This window comes from Misgurnus anguillicaudatus, unplaced genomic scaffold (assembly GCF_027580225.2).
Source record: "Misgurnus anguillicaudatus unplaced genomic scaffold, ASM2758022v2 HiC_scaffold_32, whole genome shotgun sequence".
NCBI lineage: Eukaryota > Metazoa > Chordata > Actinopteri > Cypriniformes > Cobitidae > Misgurnus > Misgurnus anguillicaudatus.
This window is the reverse complement of record NW_027395282.1, coordinates 1056375-1074273: the sequence shown is the minus strand read 5'-3', so window position 1 is coordinate 1074273 and position 17899 is coordinate 1056375.

The window sequence follows — 17899 nt, the reverse complement described above, 5'->3', positions numbered from 1 at the left end:
ACCTTGAGTTGGGTCTTGTTAGCACAACTTCATACAGGACCACTAGGTAAGTCCTCCTTAAAACTTTTTGGGGTGGTTTCCCGGACAGGGAATAACTTAAACCAGGACTAGACCTTTGTGTAATTGGGAACTAGTTTGAACAATCATGCCTAACTAAAAACATTACTTGTGTGCATTTCGAAGCAAAACAAAGGGCACTGATGTATTTTAAGATATGTCAGTGCAAGTTGTTTTCAGTTTGGACAGCTCTTACATTTATTTTAGTCTGGGACTAGTCTAATACCTGTCCGGGAAACCACCCCGTTGGCTTTATATTAATGCATTAAAGTCCATTTGTCATTTGCTAGTGCAAAATTTTTATTATTATCATCGGTCATTATATGGATATAGATGCAAATGATCTCCATAAACAGGATAAGTGAGATGCCCTCTACTGAAAGACCACATAAAACCATCCCAAGTTTGTGGGCTGGTTTTAGCTGGTCTACTTCGTTTTAGCTGGTTAAGCTTGAGTACCAGGCAGGTTTTGAAGGGGGTTTGGCCACTTTTTAAGTCAAAGTATCAAAGTAAGTTAAAGTATCCAAAACCCCTCTCTAAAACCAGTCTGCTTCACTAGCATAAACCAGACTGGGAGACCAGCTTTATCAGCCAACCCAAGTGGTTTTACCAATGTTTTAGCTGATAAAGCTGGTCTAGAAGCTTGGCCAAATTGGCTAAGATGGTTGGCTGGTCTTCGCTGGTTTGTGATGATAGTAGATGGTTTAAGCTGGTCTTGCAGGTGGCTTATTTCGGACTGAGACCAGCTGACTCACGAACTACCAAGGTTTTTACCATTTTTACAATTAGCTTTTTGCTGAATGTGAATCAATAGTCCAAAGAAAAAAGCAGATATCCAGAATGATTATAATTCACATCCTCCATTCTTTTTATTTTGTAGAGTGTAGTGTATAATCAGAGTGTGCACTTCAGACACTTGACAATATGACAATCATCTCCCTCAGCTGTTTACCTTGAGATTCTCAACACCAAAAGGTCAAAAATGTCACTTTGATATTCTGTTCAAAATATCCGGACGCTTAAACCGCAGCATTACAATTGATGAAGACCATAGCTTAAAAACTAAGTTGTTTACTGTACTTGCTATTAGGCTAACAGGATGAGAAATCACCTGAGAGTTGTGCTTGAATCTCCGTGGTAAGGATTTCAAGAGCCTTCGAGTGACTGCCTGCTTTAAGAGGGCTGAAGTCTCTGTTTGGGAGCTATAAGTCAGACCAAAATCAGCTCAGCTCTCCAAGAAAATAGGCCAGCCTGTGAGCAGCGTCTCGCTTCGCAGCTGAATAGCTGAACATAATAAAACCGGCAGTGATCCGTATGGAAATATGTACTCGCCTTATAATCTGGGTTATTCATAAACCCAGTGGCCCGGAAAGGCTGTGAATTTCTCTCAGATAGATGCATCTTTATTTATATAAATGCACATGTGTGCATGTTAATGAAAGGTCAGACAATAAGATAAACATTGCGAGTGGATTGTGGGAGATTTTTATCTGTGTGTTACTTATCCCATTTGATCGTCCTCTGCTGATGCATCAAACAAGTTGTAACGTTGAAGATGTCAAAACTTGCATAATTTCTTTGTGGCATTTGGGACTGCGATGAAACTCGTTTCATTTGACTAATGACTCAACGGCGCTATCTCCACCCTCCCTGACCCCCTCTTTCTTCTTCTCCGTCATTTCCATCATCTTGGTTTGTGCCCCATTATCCATCCTTATCTTTCCGGGCACAGCGCCCACCCATTTTATCCTCGGCTTGCTCATCACCAGAATTTTGCTGTGAATCTGTAATTAAAGTTTTACGACTCATGAGATTTTTCACCCACTCGTCTTCTCCCGCAGAGACATCGACGCTTTCTTTTTCCCAGCCCTATGCTGGTTCCTTCCTGGGTTGGCGTATGACATGCAGCTGTTCGAAAAGATTTGGCTAGTTTCTCACGAACCAAGTTTTGGCTCTACCAGGGGTCCCGTCTTCACGTCTCCTTAGCTGCTTAACTACCGCTTCCCGTGAAGCATCTTTGGGGCGGTATCCAAGTGTTGGGTGGCTCATATCATCTTGCTAGATCTGGAATTGTAGATGCATAAACTGCTCTTTGTCTCTGCATGGGATTTTCTGGCTCTTTCTCATCGTTCCCTACAACTGTAGATGTAATGGTAGGTTTGAAACCATGTAATCCTATTTCCTTCTTACATTCCAGACCGTTGAGGAGGATATCGCTGCAGCTCAGACTTGGAGAGTTTGACTCTTTCGCTAACTCCACAGCTTTGCCGTGGATGGTAATTATATACCCACATAATAGCCTTTACGTATAAACACAGTAAGAGCTTTACAGAGCATGGATTATCAATATAAACACAGCATATAGATGCATTTTGACTTGAATGCAGTTTGCCACATAATTATATAAATCCCTTTTAAAGATTTACTGGGCTCAGTAAAGTCTTGGACAGAGGTTATACTTAATCATTTATGAGTTTCATTGCATTTGATAAAAAAAAAATCTGAGCCATTTTGCAATTACATCTGTGACAAGGTCATTTTTTGTGAATGCATGAGGTCACTTCCATCTCTTTTACACATTCGGTAAACACTTTTATCCAATGTTATGTACAGTACATTTCATATACACTCACCTAAAAGATTATTAGGAACACCTGTTCAATTTCTCATTAATGCAATTATCTAATCAACCAATCACATGGCAGTTGCTTCAATGCATTTAGGGGTGTGGTCCTGGTCAAGACCATCTCCTGAACTCCAAACTGAATGTCAGAATGGGAAAAAAAGTGATTTAAGCAATTTTGAGCGTGGCATATTGTTGGTGCCAGACGGGCCGGTCTGAGTATTTCACAATCTGCTCAGTTAGTGGGATTTTCACACACAACCATTTCTAGGGTTTACAAAGAATGGTGTGAAAAGGGAAAAACATCCACTATGTGGCAGTCCTGTGGGCGAAAATGCTTTGTTGATGCTAGAGGTCAGAGGAGAATGAGCCGACTAATACAAGCTGATAGAAGAGCAACTTTGACTGAAATAACCACTCGTTACAACCGAGGTATGCAGCAAAGCATTTGTGAAGCCACAACACGCACAACCTTGAGGTGGATGGGCTACAACAGCAGAAGACCCCACCGGGTACCACTCATCTCCACTACAAATAGGAAAAAGAGGCTACAATTTGCACAAGCTCACCAAAATTGGACAGTTGAAGACTGGAAAAATGTTGCCTGGTCTGATGAGTATCGATTTCTGTCAGAATTTGGCGTAAACAGAATGAGAACATGGATCCATCATGACTTGTTACCACTGTGCAGGCTGGTGGTGGTGGTGTAATGGTGTGGGGGATGTTTTCTTGGCACACTTTAGGCCCCTTAGTGCCAACTGGGCATTGTTTAAATGCCACAGCCTACCTGAGCATTGTTTCTGACCATGTTCATCCATTTATGACCACCATGTACTCATCCTCTGATGGCTACTTCCAGCAGGATAATGCACCTTGTCACAAACTCAAATCATTTCAAATTGGTTTCTTGAACATGACAATGAGTTCACTGTACTAAAATGGCCCCCACAGTCACCAGATCTCAACCCAATGGAGCATCTTTGAGATGTGGTGGAACGGGAGCTATTTACATATATATATATATATATATATATATATATATATATATGTAACAACATTTTAAACTACGTGTATGTTTGATAATCATTCTGAATTTGATCTCTAACAAAGTTCCTTTACAAAAATGCAATTATTTCAGCTTTTTCCTCAAAATTTGGTATTTTTAAAGAAACCAACCCATATTTGAGAGGTTTTAAAGAGAACAAATGAAGATAGGATGAAACATTTTTTGTTTGTTGTTTTTTTGTTTCTTCGCTTGTTTGTAAGCAGAGGGTTTGTTTTTTCATTTGATATATTTGTATGTTTATATATTTATAGAATAAAAACTTCCTGAGAAGCACTTTGTGACAATCACAAAAAATGCTGGCGGGCAACTTTTCAAAAAATGGCTTGCGGGGAATGAGTTAAGAACATCTTTTTGAAAACACTAAATTGAATACACTAAAAATCAGTTTAAGTATTACTGATATTTAGTATAGGTGTACTACTGAAGTAGAATTATACCTTTAATTATTTGATATTTTTATCCTTGGATATTTAATGTAAAACATTCATATTGTATATTTTAAGTGTGGTTTTAGAGTCCAAATCCCTTATGTGATCACTGTTATCCTCATATACATATATCATTACTAACCACAAACGGTATTTGTGATAAATTGTTGATTTCCATCGAGGCACAAATGAAATGAAAATCCACAATGGTTTCATCAGCAATGCATTAGTCCCTATAAAACATGCCTGAATATTACATTACAAATGTAACTTGTTGACACCTGTTCTCGTTCTTATCATATACGTCCCAGTAACCCTATTTAGCTATAATTGCTTCAATATGAGAAGTCAGATTACTGCGACACTCATGAAGAACGACGCTGGTCTGCTATCACGCCACATTTTAAATTGATTATGTCGATGTTTGAAGACTGCAGAGATGCCTTAGCAGACAAGCCACTCATTCAGGGCAGCAAACTGATTTGTGTGTGATACCTATACAGTGATATCATTTCATTAGGTGATTTGAAACCTTGCATCTTGGATACTAGTGTCAGTTCTTTAAGCAAATCAAAAACATAATATCAGCATTTAAAATAAGACTTACAGCTTGTTTTAGCTTTGTGGTTAGTTACACAACCATGTAATATACTGTATTGTAAAATGTGCATGTTTGATTATTAGATTAAATATGATTTTTGATCATATATATATATTTTCAAACATCATAGTTAACATTTGTGACCCTGTTTGTGGAATCCACTCAAGTGAAGTCTCATCATCTAATTATGTCATTAGTAGCTTCAAAGTTTCATTTGATGCTTCATTTCAATTAATGTCATCTATTATTCTAGCATTTAAACACATTACTGTAAATGCCTTAGGTGTGAATTAGGTGTGAAGTCACCAGGTACCCTTTAACTGTATTCATCAGGAGGTGTGTCATGCTCTTAGAAATGAAACTAGTCTTTACTTAAGAAACATCATAAGCCGAAAAACATTCAAATTGGGCCAAGAAATGCCTAAAATTTTTTTGGAGATGGACACAGGGCACAGGCTCCAGTTAACTCTTTCTCCGCCATTGACGAGTTAAAATGCATAAAAAACGCGTTCCTGGTTAATTTTTATGTTAACCAATTATCCACTATATGGCGCACTTACCCAATTTATGAAAAAAAATGTTATTTACTAATTTTAAACTCCGTGTATGTTTTGATAATCATTCTGAATCTGACCTGTAACAAAATTCCTTCACAAAAATGCAATTAAATTATTTGTATATATAAAAAAGTATGGACATGGAGAAAAAATTAAATAAAGTTTAGTTTCACGTGCGCACGTGAAACTATTAGGTTTAGTGTCGCGTGTGCATGCGAAAGCGAACGTTTCTTGTGCACACGCGAAAGTTTCACGTGCGGACGCAAAAGTAAACTTTAAAAAAAATCTGCACATGAAAGTAAACTTTAGATTTTTTTACTCCAGTGTCACCTTAGGGGCTCAGTAAAAAAGAGAAATAATTAAGAGAAAAAAATACAGGATAAAACTTTTTCCTCTGTTTTATTTGTTTGTTCATTGTTTGTTTGAAAGCAGACGGTCTGTTTTTTCATTTGATATAATTGTATGTTTGTATATTTTTGGAAGAATATTTTCCTGAAAGGCAAACTTTTGTGAAAATCACAAAAATGCTGGCGGGCAACTTAAAAAAAATTGCTGGCGGAGAATGAGCACCAGCACAGATCTGCTGTAAATTGATCTTAAATGATGATCTAGCTGAACTTTTCTGATAGCAGATTGAAAATCAACTCCCAAATCGACAGTTCAACCAAAAGAAGCAAGCAGAGTAGACCAAGTAGACTAATCATCAATGGTAAAAGTAAACCATTATGTTTACAAAGATCAATCTTACTTCTCATCTGTCTAAGATTTTCACTGCTTGGCTAGCCAATTTTCAAGAATATATCATGAGAAACATTACTTGCCAAATGACACGCAGTGTAACAAGCAATTACAAAAGAGAACCCTTCATCGTATGTGTTATTTTTATTAATTGATGTATTATGCCATATGGCACTACAACAGATCATGATCACAAAGGTATTTCTGTATTCTTGGTGTGTATTTGTATTCAAAGCAATTAGTGATTCATAAAACCCATGGATTAAATGAACATTCTTCATCTTCAACAGACATGCTCAGACAACCTCCTTATACAGTATACGCCAGGGATAGAAATATAAACACATTGTTTTTTGGTAGCTAAACGGGTACGGCATGCCTTTGACAGTGTTATGGTCCAGGGTTCAACATTTAATGCACTTTAAGTCATTTTAGATGAAGAAAAAGTGTCTCCCAAATGAATGAACAAAATAGCGTTTTCAATTTGCGTAGTCTTTTAATAAAAGCCTAATTCCCTATGAAATCACACCAAATGGTAGTAAAGCTTAGGATATGGAGGAGAATTCCCACACGATGGATCGTCCAGTCTCCCGCCTCCCTCCAATGTGGTTCTTCGCACGAAACCATCTGGACACTTGTGACAACAGCTCTTAGGTTTTGAAGGAAGACAAAGCTGAGAGCCTCCAGATCTGGGGGTTTATTTCATGGGCGACAACCGAGGGATTTGGTTTGCTGCGTTACCAACTGCTCGCACATTATATCATGTCTCGTTTGGTGTTCATATACGTAGATGCCCACAAACAATTATATTCCCCCAACGCACAGAGAGTTTGGGCCCATGCAAGATTTACTGTACCAGCTGATCCTTTGAAAGTTGACGATTCTAATAAGGAACATTCATGTCTCAAGGGAACGTGAAAACATTTATTAGCTCAGAAGTTTTCATCTTCGCCGTCTAAGCACACCCACACATCCTCAACAGATTTTTAACTGTTCACATAATGAATATAAATAACGATTATTTGAATTTCAGCTGTTTTCTGTATTGCCATACCACTCATTTCATTAGTTTTTAATAAGTTTATAATTTAAAAGTATTAACTTAAAAGTTACTTCAATTGGTAACACCTAAAAAATTAAGTTGTTTCAACTTTTTAATTCTCCTAAAGTAAAACTAAAGTGAAATTTAGTTACCAATTAAAGTCATTTAATTTATTTATTTTTTGTCATTTTTATTAAAATAATCAGACTCAAAGCACATTTAATTAACCAGTCATTTAAATTTATGCATTTAGCAAACACTAGTAAAATATTTCCTCTTGCACTTAAATTTTTTTAGTATAGTCAACTTAAATATACAATTAATTTCAACTTTATTGACTAGTGAGGAGTTGTTATAAATAATAAAAATAAAGTTGAATTCGTTTGTTATTTCACCTTATTTTTTATCATTTATAGCAACTCCTCAATAGTCAATAAAATTGAAATTAATTGTATATTTAAGTAGATTATACTTACAAATTTAAGTATATAATTGTGTGTTCAAGTTGATTAAAGGTAAAAATTTTAGTGCAACAAGGATTTTTTACAGTGTAGCCATGTAATGGCCTTTCACATTAACTCTTTCCCCGCCATTGACAAGTTATCTTGTCAATTAAGTGAAAACATTTGCATAAAAAAATCGCATTTCTAAAGAATTTTTATGTTAATATGCAATACTGTGATTATCCACTAGATGGCTTATCCAATTTATGCAAAAACTTGTAAATGTTATTTAGTCATTTTAAACTCTGTGTATGTTTTGATTATCTTTCTGAATCTGATCTCTAACAAAATTCCTTCAAAAAAATGCAATTATTTCAGCTTTTTGCTACAAAAATGTATTTTTGAAGAAAAATACCCATATTCAAGCGTTTTTAAGCAGAGAAAATTATAGATAGGATGAACGTTTTTTTCCCGTTTTTACAATATTGTACAAATTCACATGAATTAGCTACCAAATCGATAAAACAAAAAAAACTGTTATGAATTGCCATCAGATTGTATTGACATCTACACAAAGATTACATTTCTACAAATGTAACCTTTTATTTGTCATTGGCTTATTTACTGCACTCAACGGTGATATAGTCATGTTATGTTATATTCTCCATTACTCTGATCCATGCGCTGACTTTTCTATTTGCAGCGGTCTTGCACCCGGCCGCAGTCGACCCATAGGATTAATGTTCTGGATTACGAGTCAAAGAGGGCACCTGTACTTTGTCACCTGTTGGAATTGTATTTTGAAGCCCACGGGGGAACAAATCTCATTGAAACTTTCTCACCGCTCCAGACATTTCCCTACCATCACCTTCACGCACACACAGAGCTGGGAAAATGTAATGAGGTCTCGGATGAGGACCGTCGTTCTCCCCTTTGCTTTTTCTCTTCTCCTGTTATCGCTCTTGGAGCCCTCGTTGGTCTAGTCGCTGAACAACCCGGCCATGAGTTATTTAGGTGCTTTGGCTAAATTTCCATCTCCTCTGTCCCTCGCCACAGGACTTTCGCTTTAGTTTGCCTTCGCTTGATCACTTTCATTGAGTTTTGTTGCTAGAGGAATAGTTCTCCCAAAACAACACGACTTTCATTCATGCAAAGAGAGACATTTTAAATGAATTTTTCTTTTGATGCTTTTGGGCAATTATTTGGGACTGGAGGTTTCAAGTTTAAAATAATGATGCAAATGCAACACAGCATGCACTTTTTAAAGGTGCTTTATGATGCCATAGAAGAACCATTTTTGGCACAATGGTTCCACAAAGAGCTTTTAACATCTGAAGAACCTTTTTGTTCAACACAATGGTTCTTTGTGGTGAAGACACAGTTTTTTAGACTAAAAAAGGTACCTTTTGGGGTACCTTAAAGATCTATTAAAGGTACAGTTTTGTACCTCCAAATGTAATAATGTGTTGTATACCCATAAAGGTACAAAAATACTACCCCAGTGACAGAAAAGGTCCTCTTTACCTTTTTTGTAGCTTTATTTCAGACAGTGTACAGTACAAGCATCATAATTGTATGATCATTACTTTTCTTCTAGCAGTGTACCTCATTTAAAAGTGATCAAGTAAATGCAAAGAAAACAGATGGCACTCGCATTGTCTTTACTGAACTTCATCTTAAACCAGCAACTGATTAACATATGTGTTTTCTCTACAATATTCACTGTCTGTTCCCCGGGAGATATACAGTCAAATGAAATCTATGCTTTCCAGTCGGTGTGGGTGTGTGTCAGAGAAAGAGAAACTGTTTATGTTTAATTCCGGGCCCTGAGGGAAAGTACATATCCAAATGCTTTTAAGCCCGAGAAAGCAGCAGCTTTTCCTTTGGCGATGATGTGATTGGTCAGGGATGTGAGACTAGACAGAGCCCGCTACATTATTTACAGGGTGGGTTATATGAGCAGCACATATGATTTCAATACATTTGTAGGTTTTTTCAACTCAATGGGTGTTCATTGGCAATGATTTTTGTGCAATGATAAATTAACATGCGCATTTCCATTTGTTTAGCATTATGCAAACATAACTTTAAATAATGTGCATGCATTTATAAAAAATATCCTTGGACATCTGTCTATGCAACGGCTTATATTGATTAAATAAGCACAATTATCTTTATTGTGCTGAGATAAAGGGTTGGATGTGAATGTTCTTGTAGCGTAATTGGTACTGCATTAGCAGCACAGAGGTCATGGGTTTAACACATACTGAAAAAATGTATAGATTGAATGCACTGCAAGTCACTTTAAATAAAAGCATCTGCCAAATGCATACATGCATACAAGTCAGTAGCTCTTACTGTAGCTTACATGCATGCAAAATCATGATTTTGTACTTGCTATTGGGATCAAAGTTTAGCTGGTTTGTTTCAGAAATGTATAGATGTAACTATTCAATCCAGTAGCCATGCATTTTGAGAAACTTCTTTGAGCATTTTTATGTTTAGTTTCAATAATTTCACTTTAATGCCAATATAAAGTTAGTTTCATTGTTTGAAAAAGCTTTTGGTTGCATAACCCTCTAAGTGCATGCAATTTATCTTTCAGTACTTTGTTGAAAAATCGTTTTACGGATTCTGCCAACAAATCGGTATTTCTGGCCTGAGGCTGAGATTAAGAGGATTTGAAGGGAAAGTATTTGATGCACATATAGTACATGCCGAGAGCATTCGGTTATTATCATTATCTTACTTTTTACTTTTAAATCTGAGCACTTTGAATATTAATAAAATATAAAACCATCTCTATCTTCATGGCAATTTGTATGTATTTAATGAGGTGGCTCATTTGTATTCATTTTTACATTCACATTCATACATTTTTGTACGATTTCCCTTGACTACACTGCAAAAAATGACTTTCTTACTTAGTATTTTTGTCTTGTTTTCAGTAGAAATATCTAAAAATTCTTAAATCAAGATGTATTTTCTTAATGAGCAAAATGACCTAAGTCAATTTAAGTGAATTTGTGCTTGAAACAAGCAAAAATATCTGCCAATGGGGTGAGAAAATGTTGCTTGAATTAAGTGTTTTAGAAAAAAACAATTTTCAAGATTTTTTTTTCATCCCATTGAAGCACAAATTCACATAAATTTTATATATTTTTTTGTGTAAAAACTAAACTTTTTCTTAGGTCATTTTGCTCATTAAGAAACAGCATCTTAATTTGAGAATGTTTAGATATTTTTACTGAAAGCAAGACAAAAATACTAAGTAAGATAGTCATTTTTGCTGTGTACTGTGATGTTCGGGTTGGAGTTTCGTTTTTGTTTTTTATGATATCATCCGTTTTTGCACAATTAACTTCGTATGAATTCATATGAATTAGCTAACTTGTAAAATCTGTGTGAGATCAGGCTGAATAAAACTGTAGTCAGTGATTGCTGTATTACCTGTGAGCATTTTGTATTTCTATGCATTTTTTTTTTATATATATATAAAACAAAGATTTCTTCAAAGTTCATGTTTTGCCTGTTTTCTCAGATTATTTTGTCCAAAATAACCTTACATGTAACATATTTAGTGTTTTGTCCATTTTGTACCATGCACCTCATATTTTAATGGTATAATCTAACCTGAGGGGGTTAAAAGTAAACAATGCACACATAATATTTATTTATTTATGCATTTGGCAGACACTTTATTAAAGCATCTAGGTCAGACTTATCTTGGTCAAGCTTTAGGAATAAACTACCATATAGATAACCACAAAGCCAACAGACATAGGTTTGACATTAAATATATTATCCAACCACCAGGCCTTTCTTAGCAAGATGCCAAAGCCCAGCACAGCTTATCTCTTTTCGGCGAGCATCAGTTCATGTATAATTGAGTAACTATCAACCCCCCTCCATACGAGCTGTGATCTAAAGGCTTAAGACCACCTCGCTACACTCCTATCTCCAGCCCACACCAGAGACCACCAGGACACGAGCAGGTGGGCCATCAACAGATGGTGTCTCTCTTTGTTATTTCAGTACAAACCCACCCACGCTGAGAGTGACATTCCCACCCTTGATCACCGTTGATTCCGATGGGCGTTTGTCTTCAAAGTGAAGTCTTTGGAGGAAAGGGTTTGAGTTACCTCAGAGTTTTATATTTTTCCACTTTTAGAGTTATTTACTGTAATGTGAGCTGGGTTGCTTCGGGAAGGACTAAATCTGGATGCATGCGAAATGAAGTGCTTTTCTTTTAACCCTTCAGGTGGTTCATCAAAGTAATTATCACACGCAGAGCCTCGTAAACATAAAACTTCACTAATGAGCCTCATGCTCTGATTTTAAAAGAAGCCAGAACATTGTGAACTGCTTGTGTTAAATATGGCTACTAAGTTTGGTGTATATCACATTGAATACATTACGTAAGTAAAGGCCGTGCTTATCATGTCAATTTCATCATATGCACTATTGAAAAATAATTCATATGGCTTCATTTTTGTGAACTATCAAGGGTCATAAAGTGCTAATTGTACACATTTTTCTTCCATAAGTCTTTGATTATTAACATCAGCACTCCCATCATTGACTGTATGAACTACACAATATCTGAGAGTTGACCATCAATGAATAATTCACATAATCACATAAATAATTTAAAGGGCTCTCTGTGCGTCATAACAATTCTGATCCATCCATCAAAAACTTACAATGAGTTTTATAAACATGAATGTGATAGACAGATAGAACAAGTAAAATGGAAATGGTTTTGGTATTAACATTCTGATAATATTCAATATAATTACTAAAGACTCACAAAATGTTAGGCATAAATGAAAGTAATAAAACTTTAATTAGGCTCTGCATAGTTAAACAATCACTCTTGTCAGCTAAAGCATTAGCATGTCAATATGCTCGCAAAATATCCCTCGCCAAGACAGACTGGTCTCAATGTTAATATGTCATTTTCAAAAACACACGTGCTACATACATTTAAATAGATGCTGAGGCGTGTGGAGGACCATTTAAATATAATTTTACCCCTTTTCCTTTTCTTTTTTTTTGTTAAACTTTCACCCTTTAATGAATAATACTGTAGCTTGGAGCTATTAAGGAGTTTACCCTGTTAGGGAATTACCTTCCTCATTCTGAATCTGATCTCTAACAAAATTTCTTTACAAATATGCAATTTTTTTCAGCTTTTTGCTAAAATTTTTTATTTCAACTTCCACGAATGAGTTAATTTAATTTGCTCCTCACAATCATATAAATTTTTAAGATGTGGTTTACAGTGAATAAATAAAATTAACATCTTTTGTGAATTTAAGTTGTATTTTGGTGTAATTACACTGCAAAAAATTACTTCTGTCTTGTTTTCAGTCAAAATTTCTAAAAATTCTTAAATTAAGATGTATTTTATTTTTATTGTACATCTAGTTTTTAGACAAAAATAAACAATTTTAGTTAATTAAAACAAGCACAAACTTTTTTCTTAAACACTTAAAAAACACAAAAGTTTCTCAATCCCATTGGCATTTTTCTTTGTTATCAGCACACATTTCGTTAAATTGTTTATTTTTGTCTAAAACTAGACTTATTTTCTTAGGTAATTTTGGTCATCAAGAAAATACATCTCAATTTAAGAATTTTAAGATTTTTTACTGAAAACCAGACAAAAATACTAAGTAAGAAAGTCATTTTTTAATTTTTTGCAGTGTATAAGAGAAAACACCTAAAACAAACTTAATATTAAAAAAAGTTGTTTTAAAAATATTTGTTCTATCAACACGCCGATGTCATACATTTCAGTGTGTATGAAAACATACTTAAAATACAATATAACACACGGCAAAAAATTGTAAGGTAAAAACATTGGCTTTCCAAACTCCTCTTTCAATCTGATTGGCTGTTGATATGACTTGACAACTAAATATTGAGATGTAAAATCTAGACAAAATTTAAATTATCATATTAGGACCATAAATGTTTGATTTAACATTGATTTTCCAAGATATCAATATTTATATTTTCACTGAATGTTTTTTACATTATGTATGAAGATTTGATGGAGAAAATGACTAGATGTGTTTTCACAGGCAGGGTTTTAACATATGTGCATATTTTATTATTGTTTGGTATATATTTAAGATATATTATATTATATTAGTATAAAGTCTGTTGTTCAACATTGTATTTTATTTTAGTATTAATCTTTAGTTTATGTCTTTAGTTTTTGCCCTGGGGGATGAGGAACTACAGTATTTCACTGCATTGCATCGCACGTATGCAATATATATGTGACAAATAACCTTTGGGACGCAAACCACCCTTCAACTTGATGGCGACGAGCAACAATAATATGCTGCATGCTTACAGTAGCATACGTCCAAACGCTTAGAAAAGCAATAATGCCCCTAAACAACATGCCAAATTTCATTCATCATTCATGTCTACAGCAAGGTGATGTTTAATACTTTCATGTTAGGGGTTTGCCTAAATCCCAAACCCCATGTATGAGCGAGTAAAACTGACGCTTGCAATAGCATTGTCATCGGATTGACTTGTGTGAATGTTTGATAATCTTATTTATGAAGTATTTTGTCGGTTTATGATTGTCACTTGCGGCACGATGCATCCATCTAACGCCACAGAAGGAAGTTCTTCGTTAGCACAGTCTATTCTGCCGTATTTCCCTTTTGACACTGCGCTCCTGGATTATTGATCTGAAAATGCATTAATAGTTAATGACTACACAGATGGCCTTTTCTCTACGCCGGGAGTGTAATTCAGGCTGGATAACTGTAAGAGAGGTCTAAGATCTGTCAGGGTGAACATCTGCAAAACAGTCAAGCAGACACAGTGGGTGGGAGGGTGCTCGCGAGTAGTCGTACCTTTAACTGGGGCTAAAGGTCTCAGGCTTTCTGTTACCTCAGTGTAAAAAATATTTAACTGGTTTGACTTTAAATAAGTTAGTTACTTGGTTGTTACCCAAGTTAATTCAACTTAAAAAATTAGTTGACTCAAAAAGTTCTGTAAAAATTGTGTGGACTGATATTTTTAAGTTGAATTAAATAAACATTTTAAGGCAACCAGGTAACTTACTTTTTTTATAGTGAACTTGTCAAGAACCACACATTTAAATGGGAGCGAATTATTGACGCAAACACTGTAAAAAGTAAAATTTGGATCAATTGGTGAAGTGACAATTTGAAAGGTGAAAAAATAAAACAAAAATATTCCAATTGGTAAAACCTATATATTTAAACATTTTCAACTTAAAATGAGAACATTTAGGTTGAAAATTTTTTTTATGCGTCACCAATTGAAGTCATTTTTTAAATTGATCCGACTTTTACTTTTTATAGTGTAAAGTGACGATTACATTCATGTTTACATTATTGCATTTGGTGACATACAGTGCATTCGATTTAAACATTTAAATCAGTAATAAACACTGTAAAAAACATGCAGCATTTTTGTCAAATCAACATGTATTTTTATGTTACTTTAACTTATAAAATCAAGTTGAAATTGTTGTTGTGAAGTTATGTCAACTATTTTAAGCCAAAACTTAAAATAGTAGGTTAAATTGACTTGCAAACCCAAATTGTTTATGTTGCATATTTTTACAGTGTAGTTGAGCTGGAGAAATATATTTGTTTTGTTGGGCAGACCCAGCAAGCACTAGCCATCATTTCACAGTCTAGATTATCTACAGACCCGACATAGTCCAGCTATAAGGAACTTACATCTAGACAAAATAAACTTGAACTTGAATTAGTTTCGCTAAAATAACTTAAATTATATTTTCATCTCGTAAACAAAGTGATTGCGTTTTATTTATGTATTTATTTATTTATGTATTTATTTATTTATTTTATTTTTTGCTATGGTTAGATGTATACACTCACCTAAAGGATTATTAGGAACACCATACTAATACTGTGTTTGACCCCCTTTCGCATTCAGAACTGCCTTAATTCTACGTGGCATTGATTCAACAAGGTGCTGAAAGCATTCTTTAGAAATGTTGGCCCATATTGATAGGATAGCATCTTGCAGTTAATGGAGATTTGTGGGATGCACATCCAGGACACGAAGCTCCCATTCCACCACAATGCAAAGATGCTGTATTGGGTTGAGATCTGGTGACTGTGGGGGCCATTTTAGTACAGTGAACTCATTGTCATGTTCAAGAAACCAATTTGAAATGATTCGAGCTTTCTGACATGGTGCATTATCCTGCTGGAAGTAGCCATCAGAGGATGAGTACATGGTGGTCATAAAGGATGGACATAAACAATGCTCAGGTAGCCCGTGTCATTTAAACAATGCCCAGTTGGCACTAAGAGGCCTAAAGTGTGCCTAGAAAACATCCCCCACAACATTACACCACCACCACCAGCCTGCACAGTGGTAACAAGGCATGATGGATCCATGTTCTCATTCTGTTTACGCCAAATTCTGACTCTATCATCTGAATGTCTCAACAGAAATCGAGACTCATCAGACCAGGCAACATTTTTCCAGTCTTCAACTGTCCAATTTTGGTGAGCTTGTGCAAATTATAGCCTCTTTTTCCTATTTGTAGTGGAGATGAGTGGTACCCGGTGGGGTCTTCTGGTGTTGTAGCCCATCCGCCTCAAGGTTGTGTGTGTTGTGGCTTCACAAATGCTTTGCTGCATACCTCGGTTGTAACGAGTGGTTATTTCAATCAAAGTTGCTCTTCTATCAGCTTGAATCAGTCGGCTCATTCTCCTCTGACCTCCAGCATCAATAAGGACTGCCGCATACTGGATGTTTTACTCTTTTCACACCATTCTTTGTAAACCCTAGAAATGGTTGTGCTTGAAAATCCCAGTAACTGAGCAGATTGTGAAATAATCAGACCTGCCCGTCCTGCACCAACAACCATGCCACGTTAAAAATTGCTTAAATCACCTTTCTTTCCCATTCTGACATTCAGTTTGGAGTTCAGGAGATTGTCTTGACCAGGACCACACCCCTAAATGCATTGAAGCAACTGCCATGTGATTGGTTGATTAGATAATTGCATTAATGATCAATTGAACAGGTGTTCCTAATAATCCTTTAGGTGAGCGTATATTACATTGTTTTAGCCTATACATCTGGGCTGTGTTTGGACACTATTGTACATCTTTAAAAAGCAAAATTGCTTGCTGGGTAAGTTTCTGAATTGTCCATGCGACACTTTGGGTGAGGAAAAACAACTTTTCTGAATTGAAATATATTGTGTTAAATATGTATATAACCTACTTTAAGATACTTTTACTGTACTTCAAAAAATAAATGTTTGGAGCTTGACAGCCCCTAAGGTAAAAGGCATGGCTTAGGGGAAAATACATCGCTGAAGTGTAAACAGGTGCTGATTTGCATTGTAGAGAGTCGATGATAAGTGAAGTGAAAGTCACTTTCGATAAAAGTGTCAGCTAAATAACTATTTGTTTACAAATGTTGTAATATAACTAAATTTACACACACTAAATGTGTGCGGTGACAATGGAAAACCTAATACAGGGCAAAATTGCAATACGCGAATGCACTCACATCCCTAATACTGCATTGTAAAGCCAGTTTGATCCAAACCAATTCAAGTCATAAATGAGGATCCATCAGTATTGCCGGCTTTTTATTGTGATCGGACACCCACACATCGTTTCTCCAAGCTAAGCCCTTCTACCAAAACATCACAAATCTCCATACAAGGAATAGCAGCAGGATTAGGGAGGTTTCATCAGTCTATTGTGGGCTTCTGGGTAAGAGACTGATGTATCTTTTCGGTTGGCTTGCTTTCGGGGGTCGTGAACTAGCCTTCCATTGTGTCCCAGAACAAACTCTTTTCTATCATGAGTCAGACTTCATTTCCTGTTGCTCTTCAGGGTCAGTGGTTTTCTTCTCAGTTTGGATCAGTGAGTCTATTAAGCCCAAGCAAAAGAAACTGATTAGTTAGACCTTAATTACTCCAGCGCTACTCTATTACTCCACCACTGACTGTTTCCACTCACCCCTACAGTTTGTGTCTTAATCTTTTATATATCGCTTATCCACCAAAATGAGCTCCACTCCTGACTGTTCAGTGCGCTTTTTATTTGTCTCAGTTTTGTAATGTAAATGTAGGGGATAAATAGTGTAAACAAGTACAAAAACTTGTTAGATAAAGTTAGAAACTTGCCGTACAGGTGCTATTTGTTGCTAGGGCTGGGTATCGATTCAGATGTTCCAGATCGATTCAATTGATTCACAGGCTATCAAAAAATCAATTTTCGATTCCGGGTCTTGGGTCTGTTTTTATACTCAATTCTCAATTCAACTCAATGAATATAGATTTAA